This window comes from Anomaloglossus baeobatrachus, chromosome 1, assembly GCF_048569485.1.
Source record: "Anomaloglossus baeobatrachus isolate aAnoBae1 chromosome 1, aAnoBae1.hap1, whole genome shotgun sequence".
Lineage (NCBI taxonomy): Eukaryota > Metazoa > Chordata > Amphibia > Anura > Aromobatidae > Anomaloglossus > Anomaloglossus baeobatrachus.
Window position 1 is genome coordinate 410786619 of NC_134353.1, and position 24283 is coordinate 410810901.

The following is a 24283-nucleotide window of genomic DNA, read 5'->3' on the forward strand; positions in this document are numbered from 1 at the left end:
GGACTTAATCATTTCTGAGGCTAAGTGTGTACTCTGTTCTGAGCATGTCTGCGATGTGGCATTACATGATTGGCCGTGGGTGATGTCACAGATGATGCGGGGATCACATGGTCCTCGGCATGTGACGTGGCATTACATGATTGGCCGTGTGTGATGTGACAGATGATGCGGGGATCACATGATCCTCGGCATGTGACGTGGCATTACATGATTGGCCGAGGGTGATGTCACTTCTGTCGTTGCTCGTTACTATTGGCCCAGGGTCGTTCCTGTTAATTATCCTCCATCTTGCGGGTGGAGCCAAGTTTATAAAGGGCCCTGGAGCCCGCCTCTCGGTACTCAGTCGTTACATGTGCTTGTGTGGGAGTAGATGCTCCATGCGAGTCTGCATAATATATCCGCTTCCCATGCTTTAGGGAAGTCGGGCTAGGTAGGAACCTCTCCCCCTTCGCTCCTGTTTACTCTCTGCGGATAGCATAGAGAGTTCCCTGGCTCCTTATAGTGCGGTTAGCACACGGGGCTTGGACAGGGACTTGCACTTGAGCCATTTCAGAGAAAGCTATTGCTCTCTGTTATCAGTTGTCATATTACACATCCTCTATGAGCATAATAGAGGTTAGTTCTTAGGTTTGCCTGTGACCATTAACAGGAGACCTGTGCATTCTCTCCTTTCCTAGGAGCATTGTTTATGCTTTGTTAATTTACTAGCTTACTTCTGTGAAGTAACAGAGGTATTTCCTATTCGTATGCAGTAGTCGCCCTAACATTTATTTGCTACCACATATTCGTTTATGCTAATACGGTACTCGCTGTGAGTTAAACAGGGTGTGTCATACTAGTCCTAGTGTTGCTGTGAAGTAACAGTGTGGAGGTCGACTGAGCTATAGCTTGTTTGTTCAAACGTAATAAGAATATCTGTGTATATAAATAATCAAAATGTAGATGTAGATGCATAATTATCTGTCTGTCTATGTAGCCATGGCATGGACCCATAGTATAATTCAAAGTTGTATAGTCATGAAGGGGTTAACCAAAGATAATGAAGCCAAAATGTGAAGCTACAAACTCTTATCAGTAGTGTCCACACAGAAAGAATGTTTTAATTAACAGATGTATTGTACAATATGCTGGGAGAAATAGGGAAGTGACACTCCCATAAACTCTGTGTATCATTTTCAAGGCCGAAGGTGCCTTCTGTAATAATTAAGTTTCTTTTAATATATAACGAGCTCAGTTGCTGATGTTGACTCAGGGAGAGCATGTCTGTGTGTTCTTTGTCTTATATACATTGATATATATTGGCACTGATATACAGCTAATACGGCACCGTCTCTGGATATCTCAAATGAGGACTCCATTAGCAGTCTTCAACCCAAATTCCTCCCTTGTCAACAGGAACAAGTACTACTTCTGTGGTACAGACACCCTTTTCTGCTGTCACTAGCAGCAGTTGCACGGTGGGACCTGACTGCCTGTTACTCGTAATTAGTTATACCAGGCAGCCCCGTAACATTACGACTGAGCCAAGGGCCTGGCTGTGATGGCAGAGTTACAGCATCTACAGCGCTATATTCAACAGCTTGAGGTTAGACTCAAGTCTGTTGAGGAAAAACCTGTTACTGCAGTACTGACTTCCTCTCATGAACCCCGTCTTGCTCTCCCAAATAAGTACTTGGGTGATAGCAAGACATGTCGGGGGGTTTTCAGCCAGTGCCAAATACACCTGGCACATAATGCTTCTCACTTTCCCAATGAAAGGACCAAAGTGGGGTTTATTATCTCACTCCTTCAAGATAAGGCCTTAGAGTGGGCTACGCCTCTCTGGGAACGTGAGGATGTAGTTTTACATTCTGCTACATCCTTCTTAGGGGCATTAAAGTCTGTCTTCTTAGGTCCGCGAGTCACACATGATGCAGCCTTAAGGCTTCTAGACTTGTCTCAGGGGTCTTCCTCTACTAGCCTCTTTGCTATTAACTTCCGAACGCTGGTCTCTGAGTTGGATTGGCCAGAGAGAGTTCGGATTCCTATTTTTTGGCGAGGTCTGGCTGGCTACGTTAAAGACGCTCTTGCCACTAGAGAAGTTCCTCCAACATTGGAGGAGCTTATCACTGTGGCAACGAGGATAGACGTACGGCATAAAGAGCGTAAGCTCGAGTTAGGTACCTCTCGTCCTAAAGTTAGTCCAGTACCTGACCTACTGGTCTCGCCAACTTTGCAGTCTACTTTGGAGAATTCCCCAGTCCCTATGGAATTAGGCAGTACGTCTCCTATAGACTGACTAACAAGCTCTAAGTTAGGGGTAGAACGAAAATGCAGTAATTAATTAACAAAAGGGTGTAATTGAGTTAAGCTAATTGAGAGGCAGTGAGTGAACCATGGGGATTGCAAGGTATATACCGTGGCGATGTTGAAATATTTCAGACATCTACAAAAAGTCCACATAACGAGCGAGATCCATAAATGCCTATATACAAACCTATACACGTATAAAAACATATTGTTATAAAGACTATATGAAAAAAATGTATATATAAAGAAGGGAGGATATATGTATCAGTAAATATATATACATGTATATGCATTTAAACGAACCCAATCGTGTGTCAAATAACCCAAATGTATGACAATATAACAAATAAATAAATAAATAAATCACACAGCAAAACTACAAATGTGTGAACAAATAAATAGATAAATATGATAGAGATGATGCATGTTGTAACACCCAGTTCATTGTAAATTAGGTCCATGTGTATTTCATTGTAACATTTATACATTTACAAAATTGACTAAGATCCTTGGTTATAATGAATATAACAAATATCATAAAATGGATAAATAAATATATGATAGGTGTATGCCTGCATGATCCCTATCATAAATGGAAAATTTGAAATATGTGAAAAATATATATGAAAAATATACAAAAAAATATATATATCCAAAAAAAAAAAAAAATATATATTATAAATATATATGCATATCCTATGATATAAAATATACAATTCAATCAACCACTGAAATGTAAGCACGGGTATTCCTATAAATAAATAAATTGAACCTACTGCAAAGACATATAAGTCTACACATACATAGTATAAATATGTGTATATACATATGTGTGTATAGCTATGTGAACACTAGCCGCCAAAATGGAGGTGTGGGTCTAATAAGGATTTATAATGAATATGGAAAAATGTATATTTTTCATATATATTTTTCACATATTTCAAATTTTCCATTTATGATAGGGATCATGCAGGCATACACCTATCATATATTTATTTATCCATTTTATGATATTTGTTATATTCATTATAACCAAGGATCTTAGTCAATTTTGTAAATGTATAAATGTTACAATGAAATACACATGGACCTAATTTACAATGAACTGGGTGTTACAACATGCATCATCTCTATCATATTTATCTATTTATTTGTTCACACATTTGTAGTTTTGCTGTGTGATTTATTTATTTATTTATTTGTTATATTGTCATACATTTGGGTTATTTGACACACGATTGGGTTCGTTTAAATGCATATACATGTATATATATTTACTGATACATATATCCTCCCTTCTTTATATATACATTTTTTTCATATAGTCTTTATAACAATATGTTTTTATACGTGTATAGGTTTGTATATAGGCATTTATGGATCTCGCTCGTTATGTGGACTTTTTGTAGATGTCTGAAATATTTCAACATCGCCACGGTATATACCTTGCAATCCCCATGGTTCACTCACTGCCTCTCAATTAGCTTAACTCAATTACACCCTTTTGTTAATTAATTACTGCATTTTCATTCTACCCCTAACTTAGAGCTTGTTAGTCAGTCTATAAGAGCAGTACTCTGCACAGTATGGGTCACTTATGATTAAGGACTTAGTTTGTTTTTATTTAAAGTCCGAAACGCGTTAAGAGCACCCATGCTTTAATGTATGTTTCCCATCTTCGGTCTCCTTTTGTTTTTGCTTTTAAAACTTCAATAAAGAATAAGAAAAACTTTTTATCAACAAGGAATTTGTGCTGGATCTTTCCTCTCCTTTTTGCTGTTGCTTATCCCATGCTGGCGTGGACCTACCAGCGGACCCTTGCACCCTAAGGATTTGAGCAGTTTGGCTAGCAGGTGAGCTGAATCTTTTTCTCCTTTCCACACAGTACGTCTCCTATACCCCACAAAGCTACTCCCCCAGTTTGTTTTGTATGCCAGCGGGTAGGACACTAAGCCAATAAGTGTTCCTCACGTAAGGGATCCTCTCAGGGAAACTCCCAGGTCTAGTGACTATTAGAGGGGAGTTGCTAGATAAGTCACCTTCACCCTCTAAATGCTTTTTTAAGGGTTGTTTGTGTTTTTCTTCTTCCCAACCATTGCCCATTCAGGCATTTGTGGATTCTGGAGCAGATGGCAACTTTGACTCCTCTGCCTTTGTTTCCAGACATAACATCCCATCCACTATCTTACCTAGTGCTAGTCCGGTATGAGTGGTCAATGGTACTATACTCTCAGAAGCAATAACACTAAGGACTGTACCCTTACAACTTACCTTACCGCATGGTCACTCTGAGGAGATCTCGTTTCTCGTGTTACCTGAGAGTACTGACGACGTGCTCTTAGGCTTACCCTGGTTGTGTCTGCACTCACCTTTGATAGATTGGCGGTCTGATGGTATTATCAGATGGTATGCAGGGTGTCAGTTTCATTGTCTATCCAAAACCTCCAAGACAGTGTCTACCATCAAGACCCCTGACGTCTCCTCTCTACCTACTCCTTACCTGGAGTATGCAGACGTTTTCTCCAAGCAGGGTGCCGAGAAACTTCCTCCTCACAGACCCTACGATTGCGCCATAGACCTCATTCCGGGTGCCATTCCACCTAAGGGTACAGTTTACCCCCTTTCTATACCCAGGTCTGAGGCTATGGCTGCTTATATCAGTCGGGTGGACGCTGACACAGGCTCTCCCGGTTCTTTCTCAGGTATGTCCTCCATGGATAATGTTTGTCCTTCCCTCTTGGAATTTTGCAATGGTCTTTTGTACTTTGTGCCTAATAAGACTCTTTCTAGCACAGATAGGCTTTGTGGTTGTGGCAAATAATTGATCCTCATAACCCTAGTGGTGTGTGTCCTTTACCATTTTCTGCCATACACCTGATCTAATCCCCTTTGCCATCCTAGCCATAAACCTTATCCTTTCACCCATGATTTCTTGGTGTTTGGCCGTCTCAGTACATACCTGACCAATCTAGGACCCTAATGTTTACTATAATTATTTAGTTACTTAATCTAATTGTATCTTTGGGTCCATAATGTATTGTATGGTGTTTTAATGATGCACCTCTATTTTGCTGGGAAATCCTGTTGCCAGAGTTCTTCTTGTAATTGTGCCGCTCACCACCCCAATAAAGGTTTTCACTTTCAGCTAATTGGGCTCTGTTGGTCGTTTTTTCTTTGTTCTTGTATAATTGGTTGCGATCGCCCTAGTCCATTCCAAGGTTCATCACTATGAACTTTTTCAGTACTTTTTAGTGTATCTATTATCTTGGAATTATGTATTGGTTGCTCTCTTTGTTAATTAATCTATTTGCTGTGTTTTGCACAGGTTACCTCCTTCAGTTATCAACCATGGACTATAAAGCAAAGGAAAAAAGTTGGCTTGATCAAGCTGACTTGGTGTATGGTGATTCAGCCAGCGGTTCACAATCTACAAATAATCAAAGTTTTGAGGATGTTTTTTCCACCATTCAACAGGTACATCTAAAAAGATCTAAACTATGGTGGAATCGTTTATTCCTACAAAAATATGTTTCCAAGAAATTGATTCCCAGGGGGCTGAGAGTTCGGGTCATTCCCACTTTTTTCATAGATGATGAATCATTTATTTCTAGATGGGAGGATGCTTGCAATGTGTGTTCCACAATGTTCATAGAATTATTGATTGAATCAAATAGTAAAAATATCTCTAGGATCGATGAAAAATTAGATGTGATTCAATCTAAGTTTAAAGTAGACTGTCCAGCCGATGAATTAGTTATTTACAACTCTAAGCTGGATAAGGCTTTGGACATGTGTGTTAAGAAAATCCATGACACACAAGCTAAGAAATTGATTCGAGACCAGCGGGATTTTTCTCAAAAGTCTGTTTATTTCTGGAGGAAGAGTCCCTCCGGTTCACCACGGGTTGCCCGTGCCTCCTCTTTTTCATCTGCATCCTCCATGAGCGACCACACGGATGCACCTTCCTTGTCATCTGCAATGACTACTACTCGATCTGGCATGGTTTTTGGGAAATCTAGAGATAACAGGACATTCTCAAATAATTCAAACACCTATAACATCTCAGGACATAAACATCCAAATAAGGTGATTAATTTGAGTACTTATGTCTTGTCTTCTTCTGATTTGTCCCTGTTGGAGAAGGGTCTATCCTTCTCACCCACTGCCAGATTCGACAAATTTCTAGCTATCAAGGATTTGCATCTCTTTGCTCGCTCCTTGATCTTTAAGAAGCATTTTTTTTATTCTAATTTGGATGCTCTTTTTCCCACAGAGGAGGAACAGATAGCCCTACGGGACTTGGAGGAACTCGCCATAGAGCATAATACATCTGAAGGAGGTAAGATTCCTCCTTCAATACGTCCTCGGTCTAAAAAATTCCCTCCTTTATCCTCTTGTACCAATGTAGACCTTTTTGTTCAATTGGTCTCTAAAGAGTTTGAAAAAATTCCATCTTCCATTACGTCTGATAACCTCACTAGAAAGGAACGGGTGCGGCTACGGGAACTGCAGGCCCTGCCCGATGTCGTGCTGAAGCCGGCAGACAAGGGTGGTAACGTTGTTGTCTGGCCGCGTGAATTATATGAAAAAGAAGCATTCAGACAGTTGCGTGATACAATCTGCTATAAGAAGTTGACTTTCAACCCACTGTCTGCATATACTATTCAGCTCCAAAAAATTCTTAAAGTGGCATTAGACAACAACGTTATCACCAACGAGCTGGCTTCTGCTCTTCAGGTGGTCGAGCCTGTAGTTCCCACTCTATACCTTTTACCTAAGGTACATAAAGACATAAATATACCACCAGGGAGACCAATTGTGTCTGGTCGAGGCAATTTTTTGGAACATGTCAATCGTTGGATTGATTCGAAACTCCAACCACTGGTTGAGGATTTACCTTCCTTTACTAAAGATACAGGTGAGTTCCTGAGGAGGATTGATGGACTGTGTGTGGGTGATGATACTATACTGGTGACCGGGGACGTTGAGTCCCTGTACACCAGTATAAGACACAATGATGGACTCCGGGCTACTAGGTTTTTTCTAGATATGTCCAACCTACCTGGAGATATTGTGTTGCTCATCATGGAGTTATTGGAATTTACTTTAACGCACAACTTTTTTGTTTTCAAGGGGTCCTTCTACCTGCAGCTCCAGGGCACAGCTATGGGGGTATCTTTTGCCCCCTCGTATGCCAACTTTTTCCTGGGGCTGTGGGAGAGGGACCTCTTCCTGTCAGATCATCTGCCGTCGATGGACCGCGTCCCCTTTTGGACGTGGTAGATCGACGACATTTTTTTGATCTGGCAGGGCACACTTTTTGATCTTCATAATTTTATGAAGGTTTTAAACTCCAATGATGTCAACATAAATATTACATATACTCACCACCCGCATTCCATCAACTTCCTCGACGTTATGGTTAGAAGGGATTCCTCCAATATTTTACAGACGGATATTTACCGTAAGGAGACCGCTGGTAACATGCTTTTGCATGCCTCTTCCTCCCATCCTAATTTCATGGTCAGATCCATTCCCGTGAGCCAGTTTCTACGACTCCGTAGAATTTGTTCCACAGACTCTGACTTTGAGATTAGAGCAATTGAGCTCAAAGATAGATTTTATGCCCGAGGCTATAGTAAAAGATGTGTTAAAAAAGCCTACAATAGAGCTAGACACAGTACTAGGAACACTTTACTTTATGCCCCTAAGGAACTCCGGTCCAGGGAGACGTTGAGATTTGTCACTGATTATCATGGCCAATTCCCTGCCATGAGATCCTGTCTACAGAAATTTTGGCCTGTTTTACAGGCTGATTCAGTGTTAGCCAGGATCTTACCAAATCGACCAATGATCAGTATCCGCAGATCTAAAAATCTGCGTGATCACCTAGTTACCAGTCATTATGATTATGTAACTCAACCATCTCCCTTTGGACCCGTGCCCCCCCGGACTGGTTGTGTCCCCTGTGGGCATTGTGTTGCCTGCCAAAATATTGATAGGGCCAATTCATTTTCTGATTCCTCAGGGACCCGCACATTTAAGATCAAGAAATTCATCACTTGTACAACTACTGCGGTAATTTATTATGCCAACTGCCTGTGCCCTAAAATTTATATTGGTCTTACAACCAGGCAACTGAAAATCAGAACCAGAGAACACGTGAATGGGATTGTTGCAGCGGTGGACTGTGTTGATACTTCTCTTCTCAAAACCATCCCTCGACACTTTCATCAATATCACCAGTCTGATGCAACACTACTTAGAGTTAGAGGCATTGATCGACTCGATTCCAATATACGTGGGGGCAAAAGTAGCCAAAAATTGGCAATGATGGAAACAAGATGGATATGGACCCTAAAAACTCTTTGCCCTATGGGCCTCAATGAATATATTTCTTATTCCTCATTTCTTTGATTCGTTGTGGTTTAGGAAAGTCTTTCCTATCCATTTTATATTTGGTTTTAATTCTTTCATTGTTTTTATTCAGACATCATCCCTTTAACTTCAGGACTATAACTATACATTTATACAGATGAAGCGGACCATATTGAACTGGACACCTTCAAGATGGATTTCCGGGCAGATTTATTGAATATTGTCTGTTGTCTGAATTGTTTGTAAATTGTGACTACAACTTCTTCTTTCTAGTACTATATTGTAGCGTCATATGTTCCATACCATTTTGGCTAATTTCGTTATTATGAATTTTTTCATGAACATTTGTCCCCTTTTTTTTTTCTTTTTTTTTTACTTATGGCTTTGAATTATTGCCCTTATACGGTTTCTACTAGTATGGGTGTAACATTATCTATATATGGTGTATACATATGGACTTTTACTCATCTCATTGCATTATAGCATTTTTGAAGAGTAGTGTACCAGATATGAATATTATCATGCTTGGCATATATTAATATATCTGTTTATATTCTTTAGACGTGTACCGGGTTAACTATTTATAGACTGCCTCTTTAAGATTAATTTCTATGTCTACGAAAGAGGTGGATTTATTTACCTATTAAGTTCTATAGTCTTACTATGGTGCCCTTAGTTCCTTTTATGGCCGCCTTTCTCATGTTTATACAATTTTACTAATATATTTATACACTTACACATTTAACATATATGTATCCACGGTTCCATCTCTGCTGGGCAAGCACGCATGCGCACCTCCTGCCCCGGATTGCCATCGCGCCGCTGTGTCTTTATGCCTCGCGCAGCGTCCGCTCACATGATGACCATGTGATGCGTCACGTGGTTGCCGCGTGACTGTACGCCGGGTGATGCTTGATGCGGCGGGTGATTCGCGTCCTGGGTTGCTAGGCAGCGCATGCGTCATGCACCCCGCCCAGCAATTTGATTGGATGATGCCTCCTTTTAATCCCTGCACTTCCCTCACCTAAACCACCTCCCTGACGAAGGCATTTCATGCCGAAATGGCCATCGGGTGGACGCTGACACAGGCTCTCCCGGTTCTTTCTCAGGTATGTCCTTCATGGATAATGTTTGTCCTTCCCTCTTGGAATTTTCCAATGGTCTTTTGTACTTTGTGCCTAATAAGACTCTTTCTAGCACAGATAGGCTTTGTGGTTGTGGCAATTAATTGATCCTCATAACCCTAGTGGTGTGTGTCCTTTACCATTTTCTGCCATACACCTGATCTAATCCTCTTTGCCATCCTAGCCATAAACCTTATCCTTTCACCCATGATTTCTTGGTGTTTGGCCGTCTCAGTACATACCTGACCAATCTAGGACCCTAATGTTTACTATAATTATTTAGTTACTTAATCTAATTGTATCTTTGGGTCCATAATGTATTGTATGGTGTTTTAATGATGCACCTCTATTTTGCTGGGAAATCCTGTTGCCAGAGTTCTTCTTGTAATTGTGCCGCTCACCACCCCAATAAAGGTTTTCACTTTCAGCTAATTGGGCTCTGTTGGTCGTTTTTTCTTTGTTCTTGTATAATTGGTTGCGATCGCCCTAGTCCATTCCAAGGTTCATCACTATGAACTTTTTCAGTACTTTTTAGTGTATCTATTATCTTGGAATTATGTATTGGTTGCTCTCTTTGTTAATTAATCTATTTGCTGTGTTTTGCACAGGTTACCTCCTTCAGTTATCAACCATGGACTATAAAGCGAAGGAAAAAAGTTGGCTTGATCAAGCTGACTTGGTGTATGGTGATTCAGCCAGCGGTTCACAATCTACAAATAATCAAAGTTTTGAGGATGTTTTTTCCACCATTCAACAGGTACATCTAAAAAGATCTAAACTATGGTGGAATCGTTTATTCCTACAAAAATATGTTTCCAAGAAATTGATTCCCAGGGGGCTGAGAGTTCGGGTCATTCCCACTTTTTTCATAGATGATGAATCATTTATTTCTAGATGGGAGGATGCTTGCAATGTGTGTTCCACAATGTTCATAGAATTATTGATTGAATCAAATAGTAAAAATATCTCTAAGATCGATGAAAAATTAGATGTGATTCAATCTAAGTTTAAAGTAGACTGTCCAGCCGACGAATTAGTTATTTACAACTCTAAGCTGGATAAGGCTTTGGACATGTGTGTTAAGAAAATCCATGACACACAAGCTAAGAAATTGATTCGAGACCAGCGGGATTTTTCTCAAAAGTCTGTTTATTTCTGGAGGAAGAGTCCCTCCGGTTCACCACGGGTTGCCCGTGCCTCCTCTTTTTCATCTGCATCCTCCATGAGCGACCACACGGATGCACCTTCCTTGTCATCTGCAATGACTACTCGATCTGGCATGGTTTTTGGGAAATCTAGAGATAACAGGACATTCTCAAATAATTCAAACACCTATAACATCTCAGGACATAAACATCCAAATAAGGTGATTAATTTGAGTACTTATGTCTTGTCTTCTTCTGATTTGTCCCTGTTGGAGAAGGGTCTATCCTTCTCACCCACTGCCAGATTCGACAAATTTCTAGCTATCAAGGATTTGCATCTCTTTGCTCGCTCCTTGATCTTTAAGAAGCATTTTTTTTATTCTAATTTGGATGCTCTTTTTCCCACAGAGGAGGAACAGATAGCCCTACGGGACTTGGAGGAACTCGCCATAGAGCATAATACATCTGAAGGAGGTAAGATTCCTCCTTCAATACGTCCTCGGTCTAAAAAATTCCCTCCTTTATCCTCTTGTACCAATGTAGACCTTTTTGTTCAATTGGTCTCTAAAGAGTTTGAAAAAATTCCATTTTCCATTACGTCTGATAACCTCACTAGAGAGGAACGGGTGCGGCTACGGGAACTGCAGGCCCTGCCCGATGTCGTGCTGAAGCCGGCAGACAAGGGTGGTAACGTTGTTGTCTGGCCGCGTGAATTATATGAAAAAGAAGCATTCAGACAGTTGCGTGATACAATCTGCTATAAGAAGTTGACTTTCAACCCACTGTCTGCATATACTATTCAGCTCCAAAAAATTCTTAAAGTGGCATTAGACAACAACGTTATCACCAACGAGCTGGCTTCTGCTCTTCAGGTGGTCGAGCCTGTAGTTCCCACTCTATACCTTTTACCTAAGGTACATAAAGACATAAATATACCACCAGGGAGACCAATTGTGTCTGGTCGAGGCAATTTTTTGGAACATGTCAATCGTTGGATTGATTCGAAACTCCAACCACTGGTTGAGGATTTACCTTCCTTTACTAAAGATACAGGTGAGTTCCTGAGGAGGATTGATGGACTGTGTGTGGGTGATGATACTATACTGGTGACCGGGGACGTTGAGTCCCTGTACACCAGTATAAGACACAATGATGGACTCCGGGCTACTAGGTTTTTTCTAGATATGTCCAACCTACCTGGAGATATTGTGTTGCTCATCATGGAGTTATTGGAATTTACTTTAACGCACAACTTTTTTGTTTTCAAGGGGTCCTTCTACCTGCAGCTCCAGGGCACAGCTATGGGGGTATCTTTTGCCCCCTCGTATGCCAACTTTTTCCTGGGGCTGTGGGAGAGGGACCTCTTCCTGTCAGATCATCTGCCGTCGATGGACCGCGTCCCCTTTTGGACGTGGTAGATCGACGACATTTTTTTGATCTGGCAGGGCACACTTTTTGATCTTCATAATTTTATGAAGGTTTTAAACTCCAATGATGTCAACATAAATATTACATATACTCACCACCCGCATTCCATCAACTTCCTCGACGTTATGGTTAGAAGGGATTCCTCCAATATTTTACAGACGGATATTTACCGTAAGGAGACCGCTGGTAACATGCTTTTGCATGCCTCTTCCTCCCATCCTAATTTCATGGTCAGATCCATTCCCGTGGGCCAGTTTCTACGACTCCGTAGAATTTGTTCCACGGACTCTGACTTTGAGATTAGAGCAATTGAGCTCAAAGATAGATTTTATGCCCGAGGCTATAGTAAAAGATGTGTTAAAAAAGCCTACAATAGAGCTAGACACAGTACTAGGAACACTTTACTTTATGCCTCTAAGGAACTCCGGTCCAGGGAGACGTTGAGATTTGTCACTGATTATCATGGCCAATTCCCTGCCATGAGATCCTGTCTACAGAAATTTTGGCCTGTTTTACAGGCTGATTCAGTGTTAGCCAGGATCTTTCAAAATTAGGGACAAAGCCCGGGAATATTTATAAACAGTAGAGGTACGTTATTCCCATTAACAATATTTTATTAAAGATATAAAACACACCAACAGTGTAAAAATAGACCAACAGGTCACAGTGTAATAAATACAGTAAACACATGCAGAATATAAAATTCCAATTTCTGTGGGACCAGAGGGCTCAAGACTTAACTTGGAAACAGAAATACATTCAGGCAGCGCCACAATTAGGAAGTTTTGGATGCTTGCTGTCCATGAACGTCCAGATAATGTAAGTCAGTGCTCTCCAGGCGTCCCCTGGTTTCTTGTAAAATCAAGAAATGGCAACTATTTCATTCAGTTTAGCAGAAGTGAGCCATTAGATTCAAGATTTACATCAGTCTCCACCTCGACGCGTTTCCCCACATAATAAATATGTGGTTCATCAGGAGGCTACAAAACAGATAAGCTCTATCAGCAACAGGTTGGAAAAAATGTTCACCTAGATTGCACACTCATACATTACATCACAAATAGGCATGTAAGATAACAGAACAACACAGTAATACAAAACAGTAATACAATAGTACTTGCCCAGGGAGAAAGGGGTATTTAGATGTGCAGATCCATGGCGCCCATCACACAGGATCCACGGCTAGTCAGACAATGCTGAAGGAAATGTACTGCCATAGTCCAGAGAGGCGTCATGGAACTGCACATCACTTAGAGATTTAAATAGCCCACGGTCTTCTGATCAGCTGTAGGCGGTCAAGGCAATCAAGCTGATGCCGATATCGCCACATGTGCGCATGCCTAATAAAATGCGCACACCTGAGAAAAACCCAGGAGACTGATGTATTAAAGGCGCCTCCGTCCGCATCACAACTGCGCCTGCCCAGATTCTCATTGGCAGCATGCATGTGCCGACGGAGGCCCTCATGTGCCAAAAGATAGGTGGATGTAAACAAAAGGACGGCGCATGTCTGAGGATCATGGAAATCGTGACGCCCACAGGAACGCCGCCGTCCGCATCACCACTGCGCCTTCGCCAATCAACAGGCAGCGCGCACATGTGGACGGAGGCCTCAGGATGCCAAAGTTAAGAAGAAGTAAATAGAGGCACAGCGCATGCGCCAAAAACCAACGGAGCCTGCATATAGATAATAAGATAGTGCAGAAGACCATATGTATGCGCAGGCGTAAGAAAAAAAGGTACTTAATGCCTCCTCCATAAATACAATATTAGCCTTTAGCCCCCATTAATATAAATATACCCTTAATTATATTGATAACGATAATAGTGATTAGGGGGTCCCTTAATTGGGGAAAATATAGATAAGAAAGCTAATAAAAAGGACGCCACGACAGACATGACCCTCATTTGTGACAATATATACCACATGAGCGTCCATGATCATAAAAAGACGCCATGTCAGATCGAACCCCTAGTAGGCACTTAATTTACATAGGCATAGTATGGAATTTGATGAACAAACTGATAACATAGTGATACATCAGGTACTGTCAAAAAATTCAACAGAAATACACACATTCCTAGTCAGACATATCCCCCACTAAGTGAGGGTACATCTGTAACCAGGCTCTCATGGCAAGGACTAAAATGCATAGATATTCACCAACAATATGGTCCATTCCAAAAGGAAAGGAGGTTTGCAAAGTAGAGCAAATCAGGTTTAAACTAAACAAATTTTGACACCGCTTCAAAGCTAAGTGGGAAGGAAGCAACCAAAGGAGAGCTGCTCGTTCAGCCCCCCTGGGGTTAAAGATCCCATTTTGAATATCCAAGCGGATTCCTTCTGCAATAATGTCCTATCAAAATCCCCTCCCCTAAGGTTGGGTTTCACCACCTCTAAAATGGAAAATCGGATTTGGGCTACATCCCCCCCATGTATCATATTAACATGGCGGGAAATTGAAGTGTCTCGTTCATTCCTAATATCCGAAAGATGTTCACCTACCCGCCTCCGGAGTTCTCTTAGGGTCTTACCTATATAGTCAAGGGGACAGGTACAGGTAGCCCTATAGACAACTCCGGAGGTTTTACAATTGCCAAAATCACGCAAAGGGAAAATCTTCCCTGTAGCTGCACTGATCACCCTCTTACATTGTTCCATAGATCCACAATATTTACAATTCCCACGCCGAAACATCCCACAGATGCGTCTATCTAACCAAGTCCCCTGTGGTCTAGGTCCCTGGTACATACTATGTACTAGCTTGTCACCTATGGTACGACCCCGCCTGTAAGTGATACTTGGAAACTTATTGATATGCTTCACCAGATCAGGGTCAGCCCTCAGAATCTTCCAGTGCTTTTTTATCACTGAAAAGACTCTTTCGGACTGTACATCATATGTACCAATAATACGTGTGATGTTATGATCATTCTCACGGACTCGTGGGACCATGATGTTATGCCTCTTGGTATTCTTAGCAAAAGCATAGGATTGCTGAATGATCTTTTTTGGGTAGCCACGGTCTAGAAATCGACCGAACAGGTCAGTAGCCTGTGCCTTAAAGTCTTCTTCCCTTGAGCGCTAAGTTTGCCTCACAATTCCCACAAGCCTTGGTGCTCTGCATGGGGGACTTTAATTTGATTAATAACACAGGACTGGATAGATTCAACACCCGACAGATCCCGATCTCCCCCACGATACAAACTAGATTGAGTGCATTCTTACAGGAGGTGGGTTGGTGTGACATGTGGCGTTTTTTTAACCCAGTACTGAGAGAATATACATGTTATACTCCAGGGAAAAACTCATTATCTCGAATTGATTACATTTGTGGAAATGAAAGAGTCTGTGCCCATATACAATCGGTATGTCACCTGCCCAGATCAGTATCAGATCACTCCCCGGTATTTGTAGGCATTAAATGGGAAGGATGTAAATCTCGTAAAGTGTCACGGAAGATTAACCCTTGGTGGCTTTCACTCTTTGGTACCAATGACAGGATTCCTGATCAGCTCAGGGCATACACGGAAATGAACTCCGTGGAAGAGAATCACTCGGCCTATTGGGACGCGCTTAACGCGTATTTGAGGGGATGCTGTCACTCCTCTATCTCTTATATCAAGAAACAGGCGGCCAGAGAGGAGGAGGAACTGGCCACCCAAAATAGAGTGCTTGAACATAGATTCACCTCGGCCCCTCTGAGGAAAACCCGCATTCCATCAACTTCCTCGACGTTATGGTTAGAAGGGATTCCTCCAATATTTTACAGACGGATATTTACCGTAAGGAGACCGCTGGTAACATGCTTTTGCATGCCTCTTCCTCCCATCCTAATTTCATGGTCAGATCCATTCCCGTGAGCCAGTTTCTACGACTCCGTAGAATTTGTTCCACAGACTCTGACTTTGAGATTAGAGCAATTGAGCTCAAAGATAGATTTTATGCCCGAGGCTATAGTAAAAGATGTGTTAAAAAAGCCTACAATAGAGCTAGACACAGTACTAGGAACACTTTACTTTATGCCCCTAAGGAACTCCGGTCCAGGGAGACGTTGAGATTTGTCACTGATTATCATGGCCAATTCCCTGCCATGAGATCCTGTCTACAGAAATTTTGGCCTGTTTTACAGGCTGATTCAGTGTTAGCCAGGATCTTACCAAATCGACCAATGATCAGTATCCGCAGATCTAAAAATCTGCGTGATCACCTAGTTACCAGTCATTATGATTATGTAACTCAACCATCTCCCTTTGGACCCGTGCCCCCCCGGACTGGTTGTGTCCCCTGTGGGCATTGTGTTGCCTGCCAAAATATTGATAGGGCCAATTCATTTTCTGATTCCTCAGGGACCCGCACATTTAAGATCAAGAAATTCATCACTTGTACAACTACTGCGGTAATTTATTATGCCAACTGCCTGTGCCCTAAAATTTATATTGGTCTTACAACCAGGCAACTGAAAATCAGAACCAGAGAACACGTGAATGGGATTGTTGCAGCGGTGGACTGTGTTGATACTTCTCTTCTCAAAACCATCCCTCGACACTTTCATCAATATCACCAGTCTGATGCAACACTACTTAGAGTTAGAGGCATTGATCGACTCGATTCCAATATACGTGGGGGCAAAATTAGCCAAAAATTGGCAATGATGGAAACAAGATGGATATGGACCCTAAAAACTCTTTGCCCTATGGGCCTCAATGAATATATTTCTTATTCCTCATTTCTTTGATTCGTTGTGGTTTAGGAAAGTCTTTCCTATCCATTTTATATTTGGTTTTAATTCTTTCATTGTTTTTATTCAGACATCATCCCTTTAACTTCAGGACTATAACTATACATTTATACAGATGAAGCGGACCATATTGAACTGGACACCTTCAAGATGGATTTCCGGGCACATTTATTGAATATTGTCTGTTGTCTGAATTGTTTGTAAATTGTGACTACAACTTCTTCTTTCTAGTACTATATTGTAGCGTCATATGTTCCATACCATTTTGGCTAATTTCGTTATTATGAATTTTTTCATGAACATTTGTCCCCTTTTTTTTTTTTTTTTTTTTTTTACTTATGGCTTTGAATTATTGCCCTTATACGGTTTCTACTAGTATGGGTGTAACATTATCTATATATGGTGTATACATATGGACTTTTACTCATCTCATTGCATTATAGCATTTTTGAAGAGTAGTGTACCAGATATGAATATTATCATGCTTGGCATATATTAATATATCTGTTTATATTCTTTAGACGTGTACCGGGTTAACTATTTATAGACTGCCTCTTTAAGATTAATTTCTATGTCTACGAAAGAGGTGGATTTATTTACCTATTAAGTTCCATAGTCTTACTATGGTGCCCTTAGTTCCTTTTATGGCCGCCTTTCTCATGTTTATACAATTTTACTAATATATTTATACACTTACACATTTAACATATATGTATCCACGGTTCCATCTCTGCTGGGCAAGCACGCATGCGCACCTCCTGCCCCGGATTGCCATCGCGCCGCTGTGTCTTTATGCCTCGCGCAGCGTCCGCTCACATGATGACCATGTGATGCGTCACGTGGTTGCCGCGTGACTGTACGCCGGGTGATGCTTGATGCGGCGGGTGATTCGCGTCCTGGGTTGCTAGGCAGCGCATGCGTCATGCACCCCGCCCAGCAATTTGATTGGATGATGCCTCCTTTTAATCCCTGCACTTCCCTCACCTAAACCACTCCCCTGACGAAGGCATTTCATGCCGAAATGGCCGTCGGGTGGACGCTGACACAGGCTCTCCCGGTTCTTTCTCAGGTATGTCCTCCATGGATAATGTTTGTCCTTCCCTCTTGGAATTTTCCAATGGTCTTTTGTACTTTGTGCCTAATAAGACTCTTTCTAGCACAGATAGGCTTTGTGGTTATGGCAATTAATTGATCCTCATAACCCTAGTGGTGTGTGTCCTTTACCATTTTCTGCCATACACCTGATCTAATCCTCTTTGCCATCCTAGCCATAAACCTTATCCTTTCACCCATGATTTCTTGGTGTTTGGCTGTCTCAGTACATACCTGACCAATCTAGGACCCTTCATAGTTTCATAGTTTTTAAGGTTGAAGGGAGACTCTAGGTCCATCTAGTTCAACCCGCAGCCTAACATGTTGATCCAGAGGAAGGCAAAAAAACCCCAATGTGTCAAATAAGCTCCAATGGGGAAAAAAATTCCTTCCTGACTCCACATCCGGCAATCAGACTAGTTCCCTGGATCAACACCCTGTCATAAAATCTAATATACATAACTGGTAATATTATATTTTTCAAGAAATGCGTTCAGGCTCTGCTTAAATTTTACTAGTGAATCCCTCATTACAACATCATACGGCAGAGAGCTCCATAGTCTCACTGCTCGTACAGTAAAGAATCCTCATCTGTGATTATGATTAAACATTCTTTCCTCAAGACGTAGCGGATGCCCCCGTGTTCCAGTCGCAGGCCTAGGTGTAAAGAGATCTTTGGAAAGGTCTCTGTACTGTCCCTTCATATATTTATACATTGTGATTAGATCCCCCTAAGCCTTTGTTTTTCCTAACTAACTAACCCCAAGTTTAATAACCTGTCTTGGTATTGCAGCCCCCCCCATTCCTCTAATAATCTAGGTCGCTCTTCTATCTACCTGTAAGATTATGCTATTTATAACCTTCTATACTTTTGCTAACAAGAAAAGCATCCATTCCTCTCTTAAATTCATTCAGTGAGTTGGCCATCACCACTTCCTCAGGAAGAGAGTTCCAGAGCCTCACTGCTCTTACCGTGAAGAACCCTCTTCTATGCTGATGTAGGAATTTTCTTTCCTCCAATCGAAAAGAATGCCCCCTTGTTCTTGTCATAGTCCTTGGTACAAACAGATCATGGGAGAGATCTCTATATGGCCCTCTGATATATTTGTACATATTTATTAGGTCTCCCCTAAGTCTTCTCTTTTCTAGAGTAAATAGACCTAATTTTGATAACCTTTCCGTGTATTGTAATGCACCCATTCCATTTATTATTTTAGTAGCCCGCCGCTGAACCCTTTCAAGTTCAGTAATGTCTTTCTTCAGCACCGGCGCCCAAAATTGCACACAATACTCCAAGTGTGGTCTGACTAGTGATTTGTACAGAGGGAGAATGATGTTTTCATCTCGTGCCCCCAGACCTCTTCTAATGCATCCCATCACCCTATTTGCTTTGGTGGCTGCTGCCTGACACTGGGCACTCCAATTTAGATTCTTATTCACTAAGATGCCTAAGTCTTTTTCCATGTCTGATTTCCCCAGCAGTTTCCCATTTAGTAAGTAATCGTAGCATCTGTTTCTCCTTCCCATGTGCATAACCTTACACTTATCTGTGTTAAACCTCATTTGCCATTTTTCAGCCCAATTCTCCAATTTACTCAAATCCATCTGTAGTTGCAAACTGTCCTCCTTTGTGTTAACTACCTTACATAGTTTTGTATCATCTGCAAATACTGATATTTTACTCTGTAAACCATCCACCAGATCATTAATAAATATATTAAATAGTAGGGGGCCCAATACAGACCCCTGTGGCACCCCACTAGTAACCCTGGCCCAATCTGAGTATGCACCATTATTAACCACTCTTTGTTTTCTACCACTAAGCCAGCTACCTACCCATCTACACACATTTTCCCCGAGCCCAAGCTTTCTCATTTTACTTAGCAGTCTTTTATGTGGGACAGTGTCAAATGCTTTACCGAAGTCGAGATAAATGACATCCAATGATTCTCCACGGTCCATGTGAGAGCTTACATCCTCATAGAAGCTGATCAGGTTAGTTTGACAGGAGCGATCCTTCATAAATCCATGTTGATATGGAGTTAAACAGTTATTAACATTGAGACATTCCATAATAGTATCCCTTATAAACCCTTCAAACATTTTACCCACAACAGATGTTAAGCTTACCGGCCTATAGTTTCCAGGTTCCCTTTTGCACCCTTTTTTGAATATTGGTACCACATTTGCTAGCCGCCAATCCAGTGGAACAGACCCAGTTTCTATAGAGTCTTTAAATAAAAGGAATAGAGGCCTGTCTATCACATTACTTAACTCCCTTAATACCCGAGGGTGAATGCCATCAGGGCCTGGTGATTTGTCAATTTTAATGTTACTAAGTCGGTTCTGCACTTCTTCCTGGGTTAGGCAGGTCATACTTAATGAAGCGTTTACATGATCACTCTGCATTTCCCGTGGCATATGCTTTTCCTGTGTGAACACAGTTGAGAAAAAAGTATTTAAAACATTTGCTTTTCCCACATCGCTTTCTATGATTTTACCCTCATTATTCTTTAAAGGGCCAACCCCATCAATTTTAATCTTTTTTCTGTTTATATAATTAAAGAATAGTTTGGGATTTGCTTTGCTTTCCTTAGCAATGAGTCTCTCAGTTTCTACTTTTGCTAAATAAATTTGTTTTTTACACATTTTATTTTTTTCTCTATATATTTTTAATGCTTCCTCGCTGCCTTCTTGTTTTAGCTTTTTAAATGCCTTTTTCTTATTATTCATTGCCCCTTTTACATCCTTATTTAGCCACATTGGTTTTCTCTTGTTCCTAGCCCTTTTATTTCTGTATGGTATGGCTAGCTCGCAGTGGGTGTTTAATACCGATTTAAAAATTTCCCACTTATTTTCTGTGCTCCCATTTTTGAGGACATTGTCCCAATCAATTTGGCGAAGGTCTTCTCTAAGCTGATCAAACTTTGCTTTCCTGAAATTCAGCGTTTTTGTAACCCCCCTCCAAGGCACCTTACTAAAGGACAAGTGGAATTGTATTATATTGTGGTCACTGTTCCCTAGGTGCCCATCCACTCGTACGTCTGTTATTCTATCTGGCCTGTTGCTTAAAATTAAGTCCAGAAGGGCTGCCCCTCTAGTTGGGCCCGGCACAAGTTGGGACAGAAAATTATCCTTAGTTACTGACAGAAACCGGTTTCCTTTCTGAGATACGCAGGTTTCAGTTTCCCAGTCTATATCGGGGTAATTGAAGTCCCCCATAATAATCACCTCATTGTGATTTGCTGCTTTGTCTATTTGTTTCAATAATACATTTTCAGTGGTTTCTGTTATATTTGGTGGCTTATAACAAACCCCTATGAGGATTTTATTAGTTTTCCCTCCTTGTATCTCTACCCATAGAGACTCCACGTCTTCATTTCCCTCTTGAATATCTTCTCTTAGTCTGGGCTTTAAACTGGACTTTATATATAGACAGACTCCACCCCCTTTCCTTTTTTTACGATCCCTCCTAAACAATTCATATCCTTGCAGGTTAGCCGCCCAGTCATAACTGTCATCTAACCATGTCTCAGTTATTCCTACTATGTCGCATTTTTCCCCATACATTACCAGCTCCAGTTCCTCCATCTTATTGGTCAGGCTTCTTGGATTGGTCAGCATGCAGGAAAGAAGTTTTGCTCCCCTTTTCTTAGCTTCCTTCTGATTACCCTGTCTTGGGTCCTCTTTACGGCATCTAGTATCCTTGATTAGTTTGTCCTTCTGCTGCATGTTCTTGTCTGCTGTTTTTTCTCCCATCCCCTCTTCTTCTAGTTTAAAGCCCTCCTGATGAGTGTGGCAAGAATTCTGGCGAACGTGTGTTTCCCAGGTTTTGTGAGGTGTATCCCGTCTCTTGCGAGAAGTCCATCGTAGAGGTAATTCACTCCATGGTCCAAGAATCCAAATCCTTGCTGCCTGCACCATCGTCGTAGCCAGTTGTTCAAATCTAGTATCCTATTCCATCTTCTAACACCATGGCCATCGACTGGGAGGATTGATGAGAAAACAACCTGTACGTTCCGTTCCTTAATTTTCTTCCCCAGAATTTCAAAGTCTTCACAAATAGTTGGTAGATCATTTCTTGCCGTGTCGTTTGTTCCTACATGTATCAATAGGAACGGGTATTCGTCCTTGGATCCGAGGATAGTTGGTATCCTGTTGGCCACATCCTTGATTTTTGCTCCCGGTAGGCAGCATACTTCTCGTGCGGTTATGTCCGGCCTGCAGATAGTTGCCTCCGTGCCTCTTAGTAGTGAGTCGCCCATAACTACCACTCTTCTTTTCTTTCTGGATGCACTGCATTTTGCTCCTGAGTGTTTTTGAGTGTCTTTTGTTTCTGCTTTTGTTGACAAAGTAACTTCTTTTGATGATACTGTGTCTTCTCCTGTAGAGACGGTATCATCCTGAGCTGTGCCATTTTCGTTCTCCAGCATGAGGGCTTCATATTGGTTGCTAAGCTGTGTGGGTGGTGCCGACCACTTGATCCGCTGGCTTCTTTTGGTCACATGTGTCCACTTTTCAGCCTCTGTATGTGTTCTGAAGCTTTTCTCACTTTCCATATCCTGAATTGTTGCTTCTGCCTCGTCCAAGAAGTCCTCATGTTCTTTAATTAGCTTCAAAGTTGCTATTCTTTCTTCCAGTCCCTGCACCTTTTCCTCTAAGAGGGCAACAAGTTTGCACTTTTGACAGGTGAAGTTGGATTTTTTGTGCGGCAGATCCGTAAATATGTAGCATGTGTTGCAGGTGACCATGTGGATTTTCTTCTCTTCCATAATGCTGATGTAGCGTATGACAGGCGAAAGTCGGTTTTGCGATGTCCTCAAACAGCGAGACCCGGCAAGTCCCAGCAATCGATCAGCTTACGGCGACTCTTCTCTTCTTAAACAGCTACAGTTATCACCACTATGAGATTGTGTTAAAACTATGCCACACTTATCTTCAGTCGCCTCCCTTTACTTCAGTACCTCGCACTCACAGCACCTCGCTTGCTCTGGCTGGTTTATATAGTTCTACAAGGACTACTAGAAGCTGCTAGAAGCTTCTAGAAACAGGTGTGGCTAATACTACTGACTAAGTCACTAGACACACTTTTTTTTTTTTTTTTTGCTTTCTCACAGTACCCCAGACAAACACAGACAACAAATCCCTAATGAAATTAAACAGTTACAGTTATCACCACTATGAGATTGTGTTAAAACTATGCCACACTTATCTTCAGTCACCTCCCTTTACTTCAGTACCTCGCACTCTCAGCACCTCGCTTGCTCTGGCTGGTTTATATAGTTCTACAAGGACTACTAGAAGCTGCTAGAAGCTTCTAGAAACAGGTGTGGCTAATACTACTGACTAAATCACTAGACACACTTTTTTTTTTTTTTTTGCTTTTTCACAGTACCCCAGACAAACACAGACAACAAATCCCTAATGAAATTAAACAGTTACAGTTATCACCACTATGAGATTGTGTTAAAACTATGCCACACTTATCTTCAGTCGCCTCCCTTTACTTCAGTACCTCGCACCCTAATGTTTACTATAATTATTTAGTTACTTAATCTAATTGTATCTTTGGGTCCATAATGTATTGTATGGTGTTTTAATGATACACCTCTATTTTGCTGGGAAATCCTGTTGCCAGAGTTCTTCTTGTAATTGTGCCGCTCACCACCCCAATAAAGGTTTTCACTTTCAGCTAATTGGGCTCTGTTGGTCGTTTTTTCTTTGTTCTTGTATAATTGGTTGCGATCGCCCTAGTCCATTCCAAGGTTCATCACTATGAACTTTTTCAGTACTTTTTAGTGTATCTATTATCTTGGAATTATGTATTGGTTGCTATCTTTGTTAATTCTGCTTATATCAAAGAGAGCCTAGAGAAGGGGTTTATTCGCAAATCCGTTTACCCCGCAGGAGCAGGGTTCTTTTTTGTGAGCAAAAAAGAGGGTGATTTGCGACCATGTATAGATTACAGGGGGCTCAATGCCATTACTGTGAAAAATAAGTATCCCCTGTGTCTTATTGCAGAGCTCTTTGATAGACTCCGAGGTGCTCACATCTTTACCAAGTTAGATCTGCATGGGGCTTATAA